We start from the raw sequence: 14,914 nt of genomic DNA, 5'->3' as shown, positions 1-14,914 counted from the left end.
GCTAAAGCACGAGGATCCCTGAAGTCGGTCAAGTATATCATTGATTCTAGGAATCGGAAATCTGTTCTACATGGTGATTTTGTTGAGAGCTATATAATCGATGTACATTCTCCAAGATCCGTCTTTCTTCAAAACCAACAACACTGGAGCGCAATACGATGAAGTACCAGGCTGGACAAGACCCTTTTCCAAGAGGTCTTTCACTTGGTTCATAATCTCTTTGTTCTGGGCTCAGCTCACAAGGTAAGGTGGCCGGTTCGATGGTGTGCTTCCAGGTATCAGATCAATGGTATGATCCTTAAGACGAGCTGGTGCAGAAAAATTTGGGCGTTCTTTGTTCAGTTCAAAACATATTTGACCTTCATTCATCGTTCAGTTCTCTTCCCAAAAAAAAGTGAGTAAAGAAACTGAAGTTTATCAAGTACAATGTCTGAGCCCTTCTTTTGTCAAAGTCGTTTTCTCGGCCCGATAGTCAACCACGACGTTGTTCTTGTGGTACCAAGGGAGTTCAAGTAGGATGTCACAATCTCCCAAGGAAATTACGTAGAAATCCTCGTGTTGTAAACACCCTTGTCATTGCAAACGAAGTTTGCCAATGATCGGTGTAATGGTAACATTTCGTCCGGGTGCCACTCAAACTACCTCCGACTCAAACTACCTCCGCCTGTGGCCTCAGCCTGTCAGACGTAATTCCAAATCGAGCCGCCAATTCCAAGTGAAAAGAAGTTGGCCTTGGCTCCTTCATCAAAGAAAAAGAGGGCTTCCTAATCCTTCACTTTGCCCTTAAAGCGGCAAACTTTGTACTTTCATTCATTTGATTCGGTTCAAGCCCCAGCAATGTGGTACCAGTTTTGATTTTTATCAACCCTTTCTACCACGTCCCTCAGTTGCTTTGGAACTTTCTGGCCTTTCTTCATCCTGTTCACCTGGTGCCTTGTTAGGGCACTTTACGGGACATGCCCAGTTTCCCCACATTCAAAACGCTTCCCCTCTTTGATATAGCTGATCCTCTCTCGACGAGTGAGATGGGGTCGTGCATCTTTTTCTTTCGTTTCTGGGGTGCTCTTCTTCTTTCTACTTTCATTTCCCGAAGTCTGTTTAGTTCTCTGCGTCATGATCTCATCTGTGGGGTAGGTCAAACTGCCTGAGTGAATGGCAAAACCCCGTTTCGCATGACTCATCAGCTCTTGAATGGAAGCTTACTTTTTTTCTAAGCAGTGATCTCCGATCTCTGTAGGAATACCCAAGGCAAACCGCTCAATCTGTTCCTTGAACGAGATCTTCTTAAATGAAGAGGCGGGTAGAAAAGAGCTGTAGAATCTATCGCAATAAGCGTCCACTGTATCCTTCTTGGTCATCCGAAGATGGTTCCAAGCAGTTCGTATGTCGCGTTCATACTCTCAAGTCGGCCAAGAAGAAATAAAAAGCCTCTTGAATTTCAGCCATTTAACTGGTGTTGTCTTGTTTAATAGAAGCGTGGACCACCAAGTTCGAGCATTCCCCTTAAAGTAAGAGGTAGCTCTCCGAATCTTAGAGTGCTCTGAGTAACGCCCTCCCGCGAAAGCGATGTCAAACTGCTGTACAAAAGCCAGAGCCTTCGAAACATCTCTATAACCAGAAAACGTGTCAAATTTAATTGATTGTCCACCTTCCTTAAACTATCAGACTTTCCTGCTTTTGTCTTCTAGAAAGTCATACTGGTTGGCTTTGTAAAAATTCTTCTTCTTTGCGTAAAAGCTGTTGTCATCAGAGTCCAAACTGTCTGTAGACGAGTCCTCTATAGAACTGTCAACCACGGGGCGAGATGTAGACTTCTTTGCCTTTTTCTTTCCCTTTCCAAAGCGTTGCTTTTTGCTTCGCTTTTTGCCTTTTCTGTCTTCTTCGCTCGAGTCAGATGAGCTAGAAGAACTGTCAGAAGAAGAAGAAGAAGAAGAACTCGGTACTCCTCAAATCGATCACGCGTCTTCTGCTTTCTTGCCTTTTCAAAAGTAGACTGATGACCCAAAAGTCCCGGGAAGTCATTGCCTTTCTTCTGCTTTTTGTCGTGCTTTTCAGCTTTGTTCTGCGCGTCAAAAAGTTGTGCAGTTCATGCATCAACCACCTCTTCTAATTCTTCTCTGTATACTTCTTGGGAGTAGGAGGTTTCTGGAGAGCTGGTTTATGGGGTGGTTTCATGGTCTTGTGCCACTGCGTGTGCACCTCATTGAAAGAAGTCTGGCTCATATATTTTGCAAATTTCGGGTCCTTTGCAAAATTAAGCATCATCTTTGTTGCATCGTTGATCAATTGTCGACGCTCCATCTCTTGACGCTCCGCCTGAGTAGGCCGAGGCGGTCCGTACTTGCGTAATCTTCGTTGTGGTCCCTTCCCATCTCCTGATGCCGAGGGAGTCGATTGATCTTTGCTTGAAGCCATACGTGCCGCGTAAAAAGGATCGGATTCCTCGTAGGAGAGAAATTGGTCGTGCTCTGATACCACTGTAACAGACTTGGACACTCCAAGCCGAGAATTTACCGTGACGCCACAAATAATCACTTAAAAATAGTTCACAATTCACAATTGATTCGACACTGGTCCGACAGCGTTTTGTGCCTAGAGATATTGGCCCCAAAGACTAGCGCCCCTTTCGGTATTTCTTTTTTTATTAATCTGTAGCAAAGTACAAGTGGGTAGCTGGGACTCACTCTCAGACTCTGCGTCCAGATGCTCTGAGAACTGAGAGCCCAACTACCTATATAAAGGTTTACAAGGGATGCCAAAAGCAGAGCCCAAAAGTTGAAAATCAAAAGCTATAGCATGTTCAATCTTTTTATCTCTCAAGCCATACTTGGCAAATAAAGCAAAAGCTTTTTTTAAATAAAAGCTTTCTTTCTCTCTAACTCCTTGCGTAGAAAATAAAGCAAGACCAAAAGCTGCGCTACTTAGAAAAAAGCAAGCCAAAAAGCTACCGTACGAAAATTCTGCCAGTGTAATTTGCGGGATTTCCGTACAGGCCTGCCACGTCATGAGTCAGTCCGTACACCACCTGCCACGTCAACATTTTTCAACGGCTATTTTTCAACAGTAGGGCGGGTGTGTGTGTGTACTGGGCATGCCACGTCACCAGTTTGTGACACGTGCTCATTTAACACTTCAAGGAATTCATCCCTTAAGCAAAAAACCAGCATCTTGGGCATCCTTCACCTGATATCCACTCTGGGATACCCTAATGCCCTTTTTGCCTACAAAATCACATAAAGCATACATTTCCGTTGCCACTTGCCTGCCCAGGCTCTCCCCATTTGCTCTAGGACTCTGCCATGCATCTATTAGCATACATACCACTGCTTGTTCCCTCTGATAGGATTGATGCACTTTGGTTGTACCAACGTTGACAAAACATTGCTTTGAACGCTTATAGCAATCATTCCCCACAATAGCATTTGATATTGCAATTTTCAATGGCGGTCAAATACGGGGGCTTTTCAAGAAAGTCTTGGGCCATATCTTGCTTGCTTTTTATGCTCTGCACAACCCTGAAGTCCACTCTCTCCCTCTAGTACGAGAAAGAATGCAAATGGTTCATCAATTGCATGCAAAAATGAAAGGAATGAGCAAGCTAGAAAGCCCTAGCAAAAGACTGAGAGTGGTTGATCCTAGCAATTTAGCCACTGAGACAGAAGTGGCAACTCTCGCTCAGCCTTCCATCGTGGGAGCACTAGCTCAAGGCGATGATCCACTAGTGTTGCACCTCCTACAGAACCGACATGTTTTCCACCACCCCAATTCGAAGAAGGCAGATGGACATATGTCAAACAAGTTTGTGCATTACATCCTACCTTCTCAGACCTTGTGTATGTAGCTAAAGTATTCAAGATCCATTCACACCGGCCAACTACTGCACAACAAGCCATGGAAGAAGCCGCCGTTTTCAATATCCAACATTGAGGTATAATCATGTCACTTGGCATCGTGGGACACTCCCCACGGCCAATGTAGAACGGCTGTCATGTGGAGCAGTGGATATAAGCATGTCACATGGATGGAAGAAAACTTGTCATCAAAGATTTTTGGCAAATAGCTGGTAGTATAGAGCGCTTCCAAAACAATATCTTACACATTGTCAATCCTCTACTGTAAATGTTGAAGTAATTACATCACCATGACTTTTCGTACAACGACCTTCATCCTCACAACATTATGTGGATTTTTCTTACGGTGTTTATTGTGGAATTATAGATTGGGACACTGGACTAGCTTATTCCCAACTACAAAGACATTTCCAAAGCTAACAGATCTGTCTTTGGAGTGTCAAAACAATCACCCTCGAGACTGTCCCCAAGTGTATCTCTACCAACCCTCCTCCCTTTTCTAAAGCCATAGATGTATATTCTGTATGCTGGGTTTTGAAATGCATACTTAATTGCATGTCAGAGCCAAGTGATCCAGATCAACGAGCCTTTGTAAAAAAACTCTCGATTTTGGCAAAGATATAAATCTCCAAAATTGACCTTCAACTTTTGATTTGTTCCTTTGTATAAATGGAGCCACACAATTGGCATAAATGTTGTATCTTCTTCTGGTCTACGCGACCAAATGATGAACGAATACAGAGATGTGTTTTTGGATTGAAATTGTCTTTGTGTTGTTAATGCAATGTTAATTTAAGTATCACATCATGATTTAAGTGAAATTTATGGTAATGTTTTTAAGTTCAAGCTGTCATTATATCAGTGAAATTGGTTTAAGTGACATTTGCTCATTATCTATATATTAATTTTTCAATTTTAACGTGAAGAAGATTTGCCTTGGTTATACGGTTGTTATATTTTGGTGTTTTATTTGTAGATATAGTTGAAGACCTTGATTACGACGAGCCACAACGAATTATGAGCGAGGAGCAAATTCGATGTGGACAGTCGGACTTATCAATTATTGCCAGCATTCAGGAGGATGAATCAATGCTGAAGGGTGATCCCTAACAATGCAAAGACTTATGTCCAACTACTTTGTTTGGAATAAACTTTTCAGAACAAGTGGTCACACAAAGGAAAATCCACCAATGAAGCTCTCTGACTTGCAACATGTGGGCTTAGCTCGAGTTCTTCTCCAATGATTTATTCATCAACAACTAGCTATCCCTAATAATAAGTAGATTGCCATATACTTCATTCAGCAGTGCTACGTACATTGCATATTGAGCAAGAGAGTCGACTGGGTTGATAAGCCTCCTAGCGTGAGCGGCGTTGGGCTTGGCCGCATTGCCCACAAGGTTTCAACACAGAACAAGCAAAGGCCCTAACCATCGTGGAAGCATCATGTCATCCTTCTGTCGGAGGAGCATGAAATCATTGTGGAGATGGAAGCGATGGAATTGACCTAGCAAGCCAAGGTGAAACTCCTGCAGGCTTGAGATTGAAGGTGTTAGAGCTTGAAACACAGCTCGATACCACTAGAAGAGAGCTTGTACTATCTCAAAGCAAGATTGCAAGTACAACAAGAATTTTAGTCCCCCTGCAGAAGAAGATGTTGGAGGTGACACAACCAACCTCAAAGTATTTTTAATTGCACCTTCCAACTCTGCATCTATTGGCTCTGATGAATTTTTCTTGAATGAGATTTTGACAGATCTCACATGCCGAGTTGTAAAAGCTATAACTTCTATTATTGTAGTCCTTCAAGTCAACTTTTTGTAATCATTTTACATAATCAACTCAAACATTTATTGCTTTGTGTATTTTTTATCTTGATATAACTTGTATAGAATAAGTATAAAATAAAAGTGATAGACAATACGACACAGAGTGATATGGCAAAAAAAGAGAGATCATAAGGTATGGCCAACAAACCCATGTTGATTATAAGTACGTTGTACCAAAAGTGATTCTAAACAATGTCGTCACAATCAAACATTGAAACCATGTCATCAACTTCTTTCATGTCTGAACATTCTGAAGCCACTTTCCAGTCTGACTCACCATCACTTTGCACCTCAGAAGCAACTGCCTCATGCATTTGCTTTATATCAAAGAAATATTCAGTTGCTCTCATTGCAATGTTGGTTGGAGCATGCAACAATCTCATATTACAAAACAGATATACCAGAGCCTCGGCTCATTTTAGCTTTAATCTATTTCTCTTTTTAGTGTGTAGGAATTCAAATGCATACCAATTTCTCTCTCAACTACCACTTGATGCAGTAACAAATAATAATCTGACAGCTACGTGTTGCAATTCTATCTTTTCTCTACCATATTATTTCCACCACATAGGTGCACTAACTTTTTTGATGGTGTTAATGTGCCAAGGATCACCAAACATACCAACCTTATTTGTATAGTCAACACGTTGATGAAATGCATGTTTTTTCTCTTTCGACCCTAAATTGCATGCACACAGCTTTGAAACCACACATCACTTCTAAATTGGAGAATTGTTCCTGGAGCTAAAATTTTGGATCCACAGCAAATGCTGTGCTATGTACCGACGTCTGTATTTGCACCCATCAAGCTTCTGCGCATGAAACCAACAATATTTTATTTCTACTAGTGCAGCCTTGACATATACCAGTACACCTTTCCAAAGACAAAAGAATCTTTATTCACCAAGCGCAACAAGCCCACAAAGGGTTTAGTACCATTGACAACATTTTCCACATTTCTCTGAAACACTAGAGAATTGACGAGTTGATGAATCCTTAATGATGTAGCTTGGTAGTTGGGATATTTGCTAAGCCATGCATCCCATCATTAATAAAAAATTGTTTTCACACTGCATGTCAAACATCTTTCAGTGTTGACAACACATAATATGCAATAGAAAATCGAGTCGCACAAAAGAGTTGTAATGCCTTGTTAGGCGGCTTTGTTCTAAACAGGACATATGAAAATTGATGCTCTCTAATGAATTTTACTATTGTGTTTTCTTCCAACAAAGTAGTCTTTATTTTGTCAAGTTTTTCAATTTCTTTCAGAAGCAGATTGCTAGTATGTGCACTGCATGGTACCCATGTTAATTCCGAGTACTTTGCTTAAATTATTGCAAGACCTGCACAATTTTGTAATTTGCAGCATTGTTTGTGACGATGGTTGTTACATTCCTTAGCCCTTCAGCTTTTGATGTGGCACACTCATAGATCTTTGAAAGAAAGGGAATGGGTTTTTCCTTCAAGAACGTGTCAATGGCTTTTAAAAATACTAACCCTCGGGGACAAATCAACATCACATTGATTAAAGACTTCTTCTGTCAATTGGTCCATCCATCCAAAGCTATAGTAAATACACGTTTGAGCGTGTTTTCTACCTCATCTTTGACTTTGTCAACATACTCTGTGCGCATTTTATTATAATCTAACATCACAAATCCTTTTTTGGTAGTGCTCATCAATGTATCTTTGAAGATAGGTTGCACACTACATTGAATGAAATACCACATGCAAGAAATGTTTGCGTCCACTTCAAATGCAACATGTATAACCACTATTCATCAAAAGGTTGATGGTGTGTTTGATATGTAGATAACCCTCTTCCAATACCATCGGTACAATTTCTCTTTGAATTAGATGCATTACTAGATGAACCTACTTTGAAGTATATTGTACTATGCACTTCACTTTGAAAACAAGGATGAAAGGAATTATGCTCTCTATTCTCAGTGCACATTGGATTCCTCTCCTCATTCGTAATAGGTTCTTCTTCATCCATTGAATCTACTCTTCCCAGAGTCCGATCGCTTTTGCTTACCCCTTCCCTTTTTGCTTGCAAGGACAGCCTTTACTTTTCGTACATAATCCGAAAATCTTTGATATAGTTTTGTGGAGGCAAGGTACAAGACCTGATGTTGCCTGGCACTTTGAAAAAATACTCTTTGATTCTCTTAGCATTGCCATTATACACATGGTGACAAGACTTGCACTTCAAGCGAGATGTAGTTCGTCTTGGCACTATTTCATGCATGTATGTCCACTCATGAACACGAACCATATTGCACGGAAGATATCTATAAAATATAGCCATTTTTAGTTTTTAGATTTTTCCTTTTATTAATCACACGTAAAATATATAATTTATTAATTGATTATGTCAAAAAATTAAAATTACATAGTCAATCATATTAACAGCAACTTTTCATTGTACGCACTATCCAAAAAGACAATATAATTCATTGTTTAGGTATTTGGAATAAATTTTAGATACTTTATACTTACAAATGATAAGAATCATACCCTAAACAACATTTTGTCGCATCTGATCATCTCGAAGTGTGAGCATAATACTCTAACTCAATGCGATGGTTATCAACGATCAATTTTGGATTGTAGCTATATTATCATGATTTTTTACAAATCACATAGGTAAAAACAATCTGTATTGATCATTGCATATCTTCATGGAAGTGTGAGCAACTACTCTAATACAATAACGTGATAAAATCATTGTAATTGAAGCACTTCTAGTGGTACAAAATAAACATCACAAGTACAACAAAAAAACTTCAATTGGAAATATACCTGAAACTGTGAGAAATTGCTCTAACACAACAAGGTGATAACATTATCATAGGTGAAGCACTTCTAACAGTACAAGATAAGCATCAAGTACGGTCAAAAAGCCTCAATTAGAAACTTATGTGTGAGTATATCACTCTAACACAAGGACTCAAAGAAATTTTTAATTCCTAAATCTTAATCTAAGTGAAACAATTGATTATCTATAGTGCGACTAAACACTTTCACTCTAGCACAAAAGTAAATAATTACTATGCACGATATGTACCCATCGTCAAGTGTGAGTATATACTCCAACAAAATGAGATGGTTACAAACCTAATTTTCTCCTCTTTAAGTGTGACAAAACTCCAACATAGAAAGAGCACAATTCTACTTATGAAATTTGATTCAAAACTATTCAATTTAAAAATTGTAGACAACAAAAGCTCTGCTACAAATTATAAAATTGAAATTTAATTATATCCTTAAAATTAAATTTAATAAATAATTTCTTTAAAAAATTTATCTTATAGAGGAGAAGAGAATTACTCTTTTTAAATAGCTTAATACTTTATTGTGTGAAATGTTGGTGAAGGGCCACCGGTGGTTGCATATATATACTAAGTACTTCAATCGAAGATTTCTTCGATCGAAGAAATCTTCGATCAAAGTAAAAAGAAATAATACGGAGGGCTGAATTCAGTGATGTGTCACCATATAATACGGCCATTTTATACTCCCAAACTATTATATAGACATTAAACGTATATAATATGGTTAGTGTTAAATGTATATTAATGCAACTTAGTCTATCTCTACCATGACTCAAGATCCAATAAAATATTCTTTTTCAGACCTTAGAGCAGTAGTTAGCAACACTCCAAAGTTCTATATTAACCCGTGGGTAACCTCATTCAAGAGCATTGAACACCTTTTCTCCAAATCGAACTGCATACATGTGTCTTTCTGCATCATCTTGACCTATAGCCTACCCAACACGGACTGGTGCCAGCTGTTAAGATTACTGTCTTTTCGCATTTGTAATTGACTTTCCTTACCCTTGTTCACATCCTTTATTTGGTAGATCATCAATGAAAGTCATGGTAACATGAGGGATAAAGTCCCTTAGTACCTTATTCATGCCGTTCATCATATGAGCTACATAATTAGTAGCACCTTGTGGTAGAGTGCACATCCTTACCAAACCAAGAGGTGTGCGCATCTTAGTAAGATCCCTCCTCTCCAAAGCTAACTAAAATTGATCATATCCAGAGTAAAGATCACCCATAGAGTAAATAGATCTATCTGCAAAGGCCTCAGCAAATTCACGCACAATTGGACTAGTACCCACATTGCGGATTATTACCTTGTTAACCGGCTGCATGTCCAATATGAACCTTAAAGTACCATTTTTCTTCGGAACAGTGAACCACCGATTGGAGTAAAGCGCACATGATGGTTCCAAAATGCCCATTTGTATCTTCTCATTGAGAAAATCAATAAGCTTTGGCAAGTGAACTTTAGGAACTGGAATAGCACGTATGCTCCATGGCATGTAAGGATTAGTTGAAATAACCATAAGGAAAAACAACACTTGTATCCACACATCCAATCTCAATTGGCTCAAAACTAAAAGATTCACTATGTTTTTTTAGCATACCTTGAAAGCATTTGATCTTGTCTTTGTTGAGGAAACCATCCTCTCCAATCTTCAGTTGCTCCAATGTCTCCTTAGTAAACTTATGTCCAATTTTCTTCGGATTTTTGAGCATAGGTTGTCGAGAAACTTCCTTAATCACCCAATCACTTCCTTCTGGTAGAGGTGTAGCCAATGGTCTCACTTTCTTTGCAAAAGTCTTGTACTCCGTCTCTACCTAGGCTTCAATTGCTTCACCCAAATTTTCTTTGATATGCATAAGCGCCTCATATGTCCCGTTCTTTATACATGTCCATTGAGTGCATTTTAACAATTTGAGTTTCTCTCTGTAACCTGCACTGTCTAATCTCCTCAAACTTTGACATAGTATCTACATAAGATACCTCTTCAAAGATTCATAAAATGACATCATCTAGTTCAAGCACATCACATCCCTGCAATTCACTTTGAATACTTGAAACATATTGTTTCTCCCACTTAGACAAGTCATTGAATTTTTTGTAAGATATTGAATCCTCAGATGTCAACCCCAAAAACCCTGAGGAGAAAGTTTCTCTTTGCAAGAACTTCTCCTCACCTATACCACCATAGTCCCGCTTTATAGTGGCACTCCAAGAAAATCATGTGCAAACCTGTGCTCTTTAAACTCCCTGATTATCTTCAATAATAGATGACCATGTAAGTTGTCTTTGTTCCTAGCATGGTCAACACATATAATAAAAAATTGAACTTCTCTCTTACCATATCGGCTCCAGATCTTGGCATATGCCGATCCCCTTCATTTCCATATGCACAGCCATAATGTAGGGATGTCCCAAAATCAGTGGATAAGAGGAATGCTCCTCTACACAAAAAAATTTCTCATCACAGACATCCCCAATGTTTACCTTAACATTTTCACATGCACCATAAAGATCACCTATAAGCATGTTATCAGCTCAAATCTGCCAATTGTGGTCCACATCAATAGGCCACTTCTCCTTCTGGTGCAAACTCTTTGCCATCAAATTAATTTCCCAGCCATCGCCTACAAGTGCTAAGACCGGCTCTTCAATGTTGCCAAGCTTCACAACAGTTTTAGTTGTTGCTCTTTCCTATTGAGTCCTTAAAAAATTACTCCTGTGTATAGTTTCATTGTCTTCTTCATCATTAAAATGAACATTTCTTACCTCGGGTACAATCGGATTAGAAACCACCACAAGCTTTGACTCTTCATTTTCAAACTCTTCAAATTCTTCTTCATAATCATCCAGAGTTGCTTCAATGTGTCGAATCATTTGGCTCTTAACCGACTCTGGCTTCTGCTCACTTGGTATATGCTGCTTTCTTTTGATAATATCGATGATCTCCTCATGGAACTCGCGTTTGGAAATTCCCAGAATATCACCCAATGTGAGCTCCACTTTACTATTAAGAATGCGCTCTTCGAAGACCGTCTTTAAATTTGTAGAAAATTCAAATAAATTTCAGCTTATAAGAGGGTCCCCTAGGCTTACCTTGCTTCTTGTCCTTTTGGTGCCTCTTCCGTAACCATTTTAGGAGCAGTTTTGGGAACAAGCTTGTCTTCCTCTTACTTTGTTGTTGCTCTTTTTGATATCCCTACATTGTCTTCATCCTTTTCCACTTCTCTTCCTCCATAGCCTCATTATCTTGAGACTTAGCAATAAATGCATATACTAAAAGAGAATCCACCGGATCATTCCACCCCATGGATTCTCCTTACCTGCTGCAATTTCTCGTAAGTCACCTTACCTGCTTCTACTGTCTTCAAAGCATGAAGCCATAGTTGGCCCTTTGCACATACACCTTCATCATCTCCCGTTCCATAGGCCTACAGCCCATATGTAGCTACTTCTACAAGAGCAACATTATGTTGCATTTCTTCCACTAGCTTTTTATTCCGCCCCTATCAAAGTTCAAGTGGAACAGCTCACCTATTGCCCTGAGGTGGATCTTCATGTCTTTCTAGATAACCACATTCCTTTTGTAAGATTCATTAAAGTCATGACAATCCTTAACATACCTATGGTCTTCACCATCGCACCACATGCATTGAGAACCAGATCCTCCACTTTGGGTATTGCTGAGGATGATTTCTCCTTAGCGTCCTCTTCAACATCGTCCATAACATCGGCCACGATCAGTTTGTCAACCCTCATCTACCATTTTAAGATCATATTCACCGCTTCAAAAACTATTTTCCAATCAGATGTTAATCCTAATTCACATGTTGAGTCCTTCAGTAATTGTACCAAACTCTTCTAAAGCCGTGGATCAGTAGCATGAATAAACAATTCAACCTAATCCTTTATCGAACATTGCTTTGTCAAGGATAATTGGTCAAACTTCTTCTCAAATTCTTGTAACAACTCTCATGCAGATAAGATTTTATTATTCTTTTGCACCCACTTCATGAAGCTTTGTCGGGTTACCCTCTGAGAATCTTCAAGGAAATATTCTTCTTGCAGTGCCTTCTTGAACTCTTGCCAATGTGATACATGAGCCACTTGAATTTCTTTAATGCGAGCCCTAAGTTCAGGCATCGCAATTAAATGAAACACATTTTGGTCATCAATTCCATAGCTTGCTCATAGGTATTGTAGCATTTACTAATATCTCATCCTTCAAACCATTGCAGTTTATCCGTAACCGTTTGTCAAGCTTTATGAATCTGCTCGTGCAGATTATATTATTGTTGGGCAGCATGTTGTTGTTGCATGTAAGTTGCAAGCTGTTGCATCATCTATTGCATGGTTGCCTCTTGCGGTGTGGAAATTTTTCTCAACAAAAATTCCCACCCTAGCTCGGTTTGTGTCGAGTTCACCAAGTTGTCAGGGGATATGGGGTTTGAAGGGCAAGCCAGGGTCATCACTGGGCTACTAGTTGTGGAAAAAGAGAGAGAGGATGAAGATGCACAACATTGCACAATAAATTAACTCTTTAAAATGGAAACGAAGCACAAAAATAGCTAGATTTGAAAACATGAACAAGATACGATACTCAATTGCCAAGGTGGCATCGTTAACGACACCATCGTTAATGGAACCATTAATTCCATTAACTATAGGTTAAGGAGTTCAAGAACCCTTACAAAGAATTAAGCCAAATTAATTTATATTGAGTTGTAAGTCAAACGTCTGATAGCGATGAGGAATGCTCGGTGTTGATGAACATAAAGCTCTCTTCGATGAAGAACAAGATGGTGATGGCAATGCTCTCCTCTTGATGCAATTGCCATGAACTTCCTCCTCCTCTTTTGATTGAAAAATCAACTCGAAAAAAACCTCCTCCAATGCCAAAAAAAATCATGCCCTTAAGGGCGTGTGAGCCTCCTCCTTCTATTTTGATCGGCTCCTCCTAGTTTTAGCTCAAGTTTACATGTATGATCACGCCCTTCTATTCCCGGTTGGCTTGGAACTCAAGTCCTCATGTGAGGTTCCCCTAGAGGGTTGTCACGGCAGCATGACAACACCTCCTAGGGCTCCTCTCTACAATAAAAATGTTGGACCATGTCAAGTCCATGAAAAAGGGCCTTGCCACATGAGCAACGCCACTGCATGGACCAACGACCATCGTGCAGAGATTCTGAGCGCCCACGATGCCTATAGACGCACCAAAATGCCTCTAAAGTCCACCAATCATGCATAGATCTTTTAAACTCTACTACCTAGTGCTCCAATACCTAGTTGTTGAGCCATCACTTCCCACCAAAATTTTTACCTTCCTGACTTTGACCTGCACAATCCCCGCTGCACTTCAATATTGTTGAGCCATCCAATCGGAGCGGCAAATACCAGGAAAACTCACCTGGCATCATCCAGGTAGCAACCTCTATCGATATTGAGCTCTAATATTTTGCCTACTCCTACTCCAATTGATGTGCCATCAATTTTGGCCAACTCTATATAGTGTCTACTTTGCATACAAACCCTGGCAAGGCTCCAAAACCCTCAGATGGCACACCAACTGAGGCGACCAACCTGGCACATGATTGGCCCTTGATGAAATTTCAACTGGCAATATCTTGGAAATCGTAACTCCCATTACCGCTCAAAAAAAGACCGACACGCTCCACAGGATGAGCACTTTAGGTGCATGAATTCACTTCACCTCCGATCCTTCATATCCAATTGTCCAATCCGATACGAATTTGCAAACCGTTCCAACTTCAAACTGCCATAACTTCCTCATCATAGCTCTAATTGAGGAGCCGTAAAGGCAGGCTTGTAGAGCTCTTTGAGTACTACAGTTCTAATCTATAAACTTTCATATATTCTCACTTCAAAAGTACTCACTTTTATCTTCAAAAAAGATAGCTTCTGGCCATTAAAGCCGCATATGGCATACATTTGGTATTAAACCTTGCCTGATATCAAGCCTTGATCACTGCTCAATAAACATATAGTCATCAAATAGGCTTAACTTGCATCCCTTTTCTCTCTTTCCCATCATGGAAGCGGAGCGGCACGAAAACATATGATACATATATATGGTTTTCTTTGGCACCGTTCTGCACATTTATAATAATATCATAGGGAATGTATCCTTCCCTGCTAGTTTTATCCCCTCCAGTGTTGAAAGGGGTCTTATGCTTCTCGTCTAGTGTTGGAGGTACTTTTCTATTGTAAAAATATTGTAGATGTACAAGGAAGAACTCATTACCGACGTTTTATGAAGACATATCATTCTAAGTTTCCATGTCATGGTGTATTGTCCATGTGGCCCTTACTTGGGTATTACAAAAATTCATGAATCCTTGTCATACTTCATGTACATTACTTTTCAATAAA

The sequence above is a fragment of the Adiantum capillus-veneris genome, unplaced genomic scaffold, assembly GCF_014529385.1.
Source record: "Adiantum capillus-veneris isolate H3 unplaced genomic scaffold, ASM1452938v2 Hic_scaffold_396, whole genome shotgun sequence".
Lineage (NCBI taxonomy): Eukaryota > Viridiplantae > Streptophyta > Polypodiopsida > Polypodiales > Pteridaceae > Adiantum > Adiantum capillus-veneris.
The sequence above is the reverse complement of the archived record's forward strand: the minus strand, read 5'-3'. Positions refer to the sequence as shown.